Source organism: Pseudophryne corroboree, chromosome 8 (assembly GCF_028390025.1).
Source record: "Pseudophryne corroboree isolate aPseCor3 chromosome 8, aPseCor3.hap2, whole genome shotgun sequence".
Classification (NCBI taxonomy): domain Eukaryota; kingdom Metazoa; phylum Chordata; class Amphibia; order Anura; family Myobatrachidae; genus Pseudophryne; species Pseudophryne corroboree.
Genome location: NC_086451.1, coordinates 454900655 through 454909947, shown reverse-complemented (window position 1 = coordinate 454909947; position 9293 = coordinate 454900655).

Genomic DNA, 9293 nt, shown 5'->3' with positions numbered 1-9293 from the left:
TCAGCATGTCATCATTATCATTTAATATTTCATTGCATTCTCTATGCTGACGGGACGCACTCAGTGTGGAAGTAATAGTTACAAAGTTGTGAGAGGCCAATGTAACAGTATCCTTAAGGTCAGAGGGGTCAAGGTACTAAGCCTTGGAGATCAAGAAAGCAGCAGCCAATCAGCTCCTAACTGCCATGTTACAGGCTGTGTTTGAAAAATGACAGCTAGGAGCTGATTGGCTGGTACTTTCTCTCCATCCAAGGCTTAGTAAATAGACCCCTGAGTTTGTAGCACTTCATGGCAGGGTATATGTTTTCCGTCCCAGCCGCAGGTTCCAATGTATAGGTCCACAGTGTCTAGCTTAACAGTCAACGCCATATGGTCAACATGCATTAGGTCGGCAGGTAAAAAGTAGACAGTGCGTAAGGTTCAAAAGGTCAACATGACAATGGTCAACACACAAATGACATATGTTGTTTGGGCAGAGGCGATCGCTAGGAAACGACGGCCTTCAGCCGGCGGGGATGCGCCGACGCCCTGTGGCGCCAGCGCATGCGCAGTTCCGCCCTAATCGCTGCGCTGCGATAAACTGCAGCAAGCGATCGGGTCGGAATGACCCCCTTAGTCCCATACATGCTCAGTAGCAGCCTGGGTGGCCATCTTGGTACAGGGAATGAAGCTTCCCTGGAGGAGCAGCAACATGGAGTCTGCACAGTAGCGCACTCCACTTTCAGCACAGTTGTGTGCATATGCCATAGGGGTTTAAAAAAAACAGTTTGCGCATGCGCAGTAGCAAATAATCGCCAAACTCCGCCAACATTTCGCTCAGTTAGCGGCCTCCTCTGAATCGGGCCCTGTGTGACCGCGTTAAGTTACCGCCTGCAACAGACAGACAGCTCACTGTGTTGTTTTCATAGTAATTTCACAACTAGGACACTGTGCTTGTGGGCGATATATTACCAGCTGAGTAAATGTGGCCGCTGCCAAAATACCTGCAAAGAATTTGACATTCTGCGGACAATGGGGGTCATTCCGAGTTGATCGCAGCGGCTCGTTGCATCGCAAGCAGCGGGATTTAGCCAAAAGCGCACGCGCAAAACACTCAATGTGCATGTGGCAAGTCAGCCGTGCGACGAATGTGCAGAAATACAAACGCTTTTTGTGTTCGCAGTGGTCCAACGACAAAGAGACGTGTTGAAGTCGGTGCGGGGAATGGCTCCGCTGGCTAGTAAAAAGGGGCGTGAAGGTGAGTGTCTACTGTGGGAGTGTGCTAAGGGTAGCGGGTGTGGTTTTCGCACCGCTGCAAAGCTGATCGTAGCTGTTACACAACAAGCGTCCGCAGCACAGGAGTAGAGTTTGAGCTACGTAGAGCAAGCGAACTCTTGCTACAAGTGGCTGACAGGGCGTAGCTAGCTAATAATTGCTAATAAAACGCAGCTGGTGACCAGCAAATGCCTCAACCCTGCAGTTGTAGCTGTCTCACTCTCACAGACGGTATGTACATTTACACTCCTAGGAAATGTTAAAATGTTAACCCATATCAAATTAGGATACACTGACAAGCAGCACACATGTGTCTAATTAGCATATGCATGTGTATTTGCTTTGTCCCATATGTCTGCTTTGTGTAGAACCTATGGCCATTGCATACGTGTTTAAACACATTTTATTTCCTTAAAAGGCCACCCACATACATGCCATGTTTTCCATAATCCAACCTTAGTTTTGTGTCTCATATAACTACATTGACCCTCATTCCGAGTTGATCGCTCGCTAGCAGTTTTTAGCAGCCGTGCAAACGCATAGTCGCCGCCCACGGGGGAGTGTATTTTCGCTTAGCAGGAGTGTGAACGCCTGTGCAGCCGCGCGGCAGCAAACACATTTTGTGCAGAACAAGACCAGCCCTGTAGTTACTTATTCTGTGCGATGATTGCTGCGACGAGTGACACAGTAATGACGTCAGATACACGCCCTGCAAACGCCCGGCCACGTCTGCGTTTTTCCAAACACTCCCAGAAAACGGTCAGTTGCCACCCAGAAACTCCCACTTCCTGTCAATCTCCCTGCGTTCGCCAGTGCGACTGGAAGCGTCGCTAGAACCTGTGCAAAACCACACTGATCTTTGTACTTGTACGACGCACGTGCGCATTGCAGTGCCTACGCATGTGCAGATTAGCCCCCTTCTGCCATAATCGCTGCGCTGCGAAAATCCGTAGCGAGCGATCAACTCAGAATGAGGGCCATTACCCACATAATGCAGGCTAACTTCTAATGTTTCACCTGCTGATGTACGTAATACATGGATGAATTCGGACACTTCTCAGCTAATTTTAATATGGCATGTTGCCCATAGTAACCATAGGCATGCGCAAGGGGGGTGCCTGGTGCACCCCCCGCACACACGCGCACGCCAGTTGCTGCTGCCGCCAATTCCCTTCTCAGTCTGACACTGAACTTGAAGGGAGGAGAGCGCTGCGCGCGTCTCTCCTGCCCCTCACTGTGTGTCCCCGTCTCCGGCAGTCATGTACAATGTCTCTCGGCTGTCAGCCAGTCAGAGCTCGCGGACCGGCTTTTAATTGGCTGCCAGCACGTGAGCTTTGATTGGCTCACAAGACAGAGGCATATTTCAAATGGCCGCTGTGCACAGCCAGGGACTCAGTGAAGTGAAGCACAGGAGAGACGCACGCTGCGATAGACGAGGGTGAGCACAAATGGGGGCATATGTATCTGGCACCACTGGGGGTATTTATATCTCTGGCACCACTGGGGGCATAATGCATTTGGCACCGCTGGGGGCATATGTATCTGGCACCACCGGGGGTATTTATATATCTGGCACCACTGGGGGCATAATGTATCTGGCACCGCTGGGGTCATATGTATCTGCACCGCTGGGGGCATATGTATCTGGCACCGCTGGGGGCATTTATGTATGTGGCACCGCTGGCGGCATATGTATCTGGCACCGCTGGGGGCATTTGTGTATCTGGCACCGCTGGGGGCATATGTATCTGGCACCGCTGGGGGCATATGTATCTGGCACCGCTGGGGGCATTTGTGTATCTGGCACCTCTGGGGGCATGTGTGTATCTGGCACCGCTGGGGGCAAGTGTGTATCTGGCACCACTGGGGGCAAGTGTGTATCTGGCACCACTGGGGGCAAGTGTGTATCTGGCACCACTGGGGGCAAGTGTGTATCTGGCACCGCTGGGGGCAAGTGTGTATCTGGCACCGCTGGGGTTATTGAGTAAGGTGCACCGCTGGGGGCATATGTTTATATTGCTTTGAGTGCCAATATGTGGTGCTAGACACGCCCAGTAGATGGTGCTAAATACACCCCTCCGACGGTGCACCGCCTAATAAAATGTTCTGCGCACGCCTATGATAGTAACCAAACAGCTTTGTGGCATTATATTGTGTAAGGAGCCACAGACAAGTTTAGAGCTAGGCGAGATGCAATGATTGTGGGGTTTGTCCCCAAGCTTAATATGTGTAATGTAAAGTTTTTGCTTACCCCCCTCCCCAAAAAAAAAAAAAACACACCCACAATAAGAAACACACAATGGGGTCATTCCGAGTTGATCGCTAGCTGAAAATGTTTACTGCGCAGCGATGATGCAAAAAAATGGCACTTCTGCACATGCGTTTGCGGCGCAATACACATGCGCGGTGTACTTTCACAACGGCCGAAGTAGTTTCACACAAGGTCTAGCGAAGCTTTTCAGTCGCAGTGCTGACCGCAGAGTGATTGACATGAAGTGGGCGTTTCTGGGTGTCAACTGACCGTTTTCAGGAAGTGATCGAAAAAACGCAGGAAAAATGCAGGCGTGGCTGGCCGAACGCAGGGCGTGTTTGTGACGTCAAATCCGGAACTAAACAGTCTGAAGTGATCGCAAGCGCTGAGTAGGTCTGGAGCTACTCTGACACTGCACAATTTTTTTTTGTAGCCGCTCTGCGATCCTTTCGTTCGCACTTCTGCTAAGCTAAGATACACTCCCAGAGGGCGGCAGCATAGCGTTTGCGCGGCTGCTAAAAATAGCTAGCGAGCGATCAACTCGGAATGACCCCCAATATCCACACAAAGAATCTTTGAATAAAGTACTTTTACTTTTCTCGTAACTAAAATTTGTAACAATCAAACATAAAAACATGGCATAGCAATAAGCGCCTGCCAGTGCAGAAATTAGGAAGCCAGCAGTCAGGGCCCTCTATCTACTGGGCAGCAAACACAAAAAGAGACTGGTGTCATGACCCTGCCTGAGGATCATGTGGGTCAAATTTACGAAGATTCGGGGCACAATACCCAAACCCAACTAGCCACACCACTATATGAAGTGGAAGATGGGTCAAGTTCACAGGATAATGGATCACAGGCGAATACCAAAAAGAAAACCCAGCAAACCCCATTCAGCATGAGGGAGTTTGTCATTCTGGGCCCACAAGCCATAGAAAATACATTTTGGGAACATAATAAACATGGGTGCTGGGAAATGTGTCCGCATCTGGAGAGAAATTACCTTTTCTTCTTTCACCCCGCCTGAAGTGGATGGTCACTGGTTGGTCTGAGAAGTGACCTTTGAGGGCTCTGCCCAGTGGAATCTTGTGGTAGGGGATGGGACAGGTGTTGGTGCCTCCTTGACACTGTGGTCAAGAAGGGCAGCGATGGCCTGTAGAGCTTGTCCAACTGTGTTGTTGAATTGTTGGACAGAGGAGGTGAGCCTAGCCTGAGTTCGTCCACACCTTGCCCAACACAGGTGGTCAGATCAGTGAGCCGAAAGGACATCTCACGTACCTCCTGGGTCATCACGTCATGGAATTTGGTGTTCTCAACTCAATGACAGGCAATTTACGCCAGAATCGCCGGGAGCGAGGGTTGGGTGGGGGGGCCAGTGTGTGGCTGGGCTGGTGTTTTTTTGGTATAATTTAGTGTTTGTAATTGTGTGTCAGTATGTACTTACCGTCTTCGTACTTCCTGTGGGGTATGGACAATTGGGCCAACTTCATTTATGCGGTCAGTAATCTCTCTCCAGATGCGGTCTTTTGCCGCAGCACCCATGTTTTTGCTCCCATAATGTATTTTCTGTATGGCTTGTAGGACCAAAATCGCCAACTACCTCTTTGAAAATGGGGGCTGGTGCTTTCTCTTTTTGGCTGCTGCCTGTGATGCATCAGCCTGCAAATTGTCACCACCTTCCTCTTCACTTTGGCCATGGCTTTGCTGGGTTTGAGTATTGACCCCAGAATCTCCCTCAGTTTGGGCCACATCTTCCTCAGGCAGTGCCCTCACACCAGCCTCTTCTTCTGTTTGGGGAACAGTAGATGGGGGGGTTTGACTACTGGCTCCTGCTCCTTCAACCTCTGCACTGGCAGGTCTGTGGAGTAGACTTTGCTGTTGCAGCCTCCATCTCCTCGCTGCAACCTCCCTCATCTGCTGTTGCAGCTCAGCCATCTCCGCATCCATTTTGCTGAGAAGATCCATGATGGTGATGGCTTATGCGTCTGCATGTGTGTGGGGTTTTTATACCCGCGTATGTTTTTTTGTGCGGGAAATTGCACAGGTGATGCATACACAATTTTTAGACGTACTTTGATTACTTACTAATTAAACGGGCTCCATGCGTCCTGTGTTTGTGGGTGTATACAGGAGTTGGCGAGGAGTTGCGTGGAGTGTAGTGGAGTGGAACGGAGAGAAGAGAGTGAGTGAATGAGTGAGTGAGTAAGTGAGTGAGTGAGTGTTGTGAAGCAGAGAAGGCGTGAGAGGTAAGATATGTATGTTTGTGTTTTACAGCAAACTCATGCTTATCCGCTTTGGATGCTGCGAATTATTGTATTGCATACGCCTCACGTTTTTTATTTTTTATTTCTATCTTTAATTAATTCTATGGTGATCATTTATTTATAATATAGTAACTAAATGTACTGAAAAACATTTGTGGTGGTTGTCCTCCATTCTAATTGTAATCTGTTTCCCTTTATTCTAATGTGACCAACAGTATATATATATTTGCTGGTAAGTATGTGCATGTTGATGAGTGCTGTGTTTTGGGTGGAGGAGTTTAGTGTTGTCTGGCCCTCATTCCGAGTTGTTCGCTCGTTAGCTGCTTTTAGCAGCATTGCACACGCTAAGCCGCCGCCTACTGGGAGTGAATCTTAGCTTAGCAGAATTGCGAACGAAAAATTAGCAGAATTGCGAATAGAAATTTCTTTGCAGTTTCTGAGTAGCTCGAGACTTACTCTGCCACTGCGATCAGTTCAGTCAGTTTCGTTCCTGGTTTGACGTCACAAACACACCCAGCGTTCACCCAGACACTCCCCCGTTTCTTCAGACACTCCCGCGTTTTTCCCAGAAACGGCAGCGTTTTTTCGCACACACCCATAAAACGGCCAGTTTCCGCCCAGAAACACCCACTTCCTGTCAATCACACTCCGATCACCAGAACAATGAAATTTCTTCGTTAGGCCGTGAGTAAAATACCAAACTCTTTTGCAAATTTACTTGGCGCAGGCGCACTGCGAACGTTGCGCATGCGCAGTTTGCGACTAATCGCTCCGTTGCGAAAACATCTTACGAGCGAACAACTCGGAATGAGGGCCTTTGTGTTTTTTATACAAATATTGCCTGATTATTATTGTTCTTCTGTAGGGTGCATTGTTTTATTTTGACCCTCCCCCCCCCACTCCTCTGCCAAGTGAGGCCTTTGTTGTTGTCTTTTGTCCATTTCTTCTATCTGCTGGTAAGTATGTGCATGTTGATTGCTGTGTTTTGGGTGGATGCCTGTTTGCTTTAATGCATACTTACCTACTCTCCCGGAAGCTGCGGGAGGCTCCCGTTTTTTGGGGTAGCCCCCCGCACCCCCGGAAGAGTGGGCAGGTCTCCCGCATCCTGCTCGCACCCTAGTGATGCGAGCAGGATGAGAGATAACCTCCCGCATTCGCGGGTCCGTCGGGTGGAGAAGGGGTTAAAATTACGCAAATCGCGTAATTTTAGCCCCGCCCCCTTCCCGCGGACCCGCGAATCGCAGCATTTCCCGATGCGGGGCGGGGCTTGGTGATGTCACAGTCCGGCCCCGCCCCCCGAAGACACCTGCTGCGTCTCCTCTCCGGGCTTTTCCCGGAAAGGAGAATTAAAATGTAGGTAAGTATGCTTTAATGTATTATTACAGTTAGCCATGGCCCTCATTCCGAGTTGTTCGCTCGGTAAAAATCTTCGCATCGCAGCGATTTTCCGCTTAATGCGCATGCGCAATGTTCGCACTGCGACTGCGCCAAGTAAATTTGCTATGCACTTAGTAATTTTACTCACGGCTTTTTCATCGTTCTGGCGATCGTAATGTGATTGACAGGAAATGGGTGTTACTGGGCGGAAACAGGCCGTTTTATGGGCGTGTGGGAAAAAACGCTACCGTTTCCGGAAAAAACGCAGGAGTGGCCGGAGAAACGGAGGAGTGTCTGGGCGAACGCTGGGTGTGTTTGTGACGTCAAACCAGGAACGACAAGCAGTGAACTGATCGCAGATGCCGAGTAAGTCTGAAGCTACTCAGAAACTGCTACGAGGTGTGTAATCGCAATATTGCGATTACTTCGTTCGCAATTTTAAGATGCTAAGATTCACTCCCAGTAGGCGGCGGCTTAGCGTGAGCAACTCTGCTAAAATCGCCTTGCGAGCGAACAACTCGGAATGACCTCCCATGTTTGTATCTTTGTGTGTTAATTGTATGTTTAAGGTAAGTATATGCATGCAAAGTATGTGTTTTTAGTGTTTGGGGTGTGTGTTGTATTTGTGCCATATGTTTGGAATTCACTTTCTGCCTAATTTATTCTAATTCTTGCCTCCTGGTGTCCTACATTTAGATATGTATTATAAGACGGAAGTAAGTTTTTTTGGTTGAGGTACCATATATTTAAATGTTGTAATGTTGGTAACACATTGGATGTTGTATTGATACATTTTTTGCTCATTTTCAAGATGCTGGTTGCCACATATCTAGCCTCCGAAGCCGTCCAACCCCAACCTGCCCCTCATCCTCGAAGGCAATGGAGGCATGCAAGGCCTTGTATTTTCCGTACCCATGTCACCCTTTTTGGTATGCCAGATGATGAGGTTGTGCGCCGCTACAGGCTGCCCTGTGTCATCCTAGAAACTCTCTCCATAACAGAGAGTGATCTAGTTACATCAATTCGGTATCCTACAGCAATACCAGCATTGACACAATTCCTTGCTGTGTTACATTTCTGCGCCACGGGTTCCTACCAACACGTGGTTGGGGTGCTGGTAGGAAATTCCCAGTTAAAAACAAATCCACACATACATTGACCTACACAGAAAAAACAATCACATTGCTCCCCACATAAATCATGTTGCTCACTACATAAATCCTATTGCTTCCCACATGAATTATTCACATTGGCCCTCATTCCGAGTTGTTCGCTCGGTAAAAATCTTCGCATCGCAGCGATTTTCCGCTTAGTGCGCATGCGCAATGTCCGCACTGCGACTGCGCCAAGTAAATTTGCTATGAAGTTAGGATTTTTACTCACGGCTTTTTCTTCTTTCAGGCGATCGTAGTGTGATTGACAGGAAATGGGTGTTTCTGGGCGGAAACAGGCCGTTTTATGGGCGTGTGGGAAAAAACGCTACCGTTTCCGGAAAAAACGCAGGAGTGGCCGGAGAAACGGAGGAGTGTCTGGCCGAACGCTGGGTGTGTTTGTGACGTCAAACCAGGAACGACAAGCAGTGAACTGATCGCAGATGCCGAGTAAGTCTGAAGCTACTCTGAAACTGCTACGAGGTGTGTAATCGCAATATTGCGAATACATCGTTCGCAATTTTAAGATGCTAAGATTCACTCCCAGTAGGCGGCGGCTTAGCATGAGCAACTCTGCTAAAATCGCCTTGCGAGCGAACAACTCGGAATGAGGGCCATTGTTCCCCCCATAAATCCTATTGCTCCCCCACAGGAGAAATAAAATAACAAATATTAGCCCCTACCGGTCAGCTGTCCTCCTCCCTGTCCCTCAGTGGCGGGGGTTGTTCATAGTGGAGTGCTGCGAATACTGAGCAGCGGGTGGTCGGGCAGGTGAGGATGTGGGTGGGCAAGGAAAGCTGTGGATGCAGCAGGAACTGGAAGATGTGTGTGCGGGTGGGCTGGCTGGCTGAGTGGTGAGACACGGCGGCCGTGACCTATGATTTCACACCGCCGCGTCACCAAGGCATAGGTCATGGTCAGAGCACAACTAATCCTCTAAGAAGAGCCCGGGTCAACAGTTCACTCTGAAGGTGCAGGAAGCTGCTCTGGCTCCGC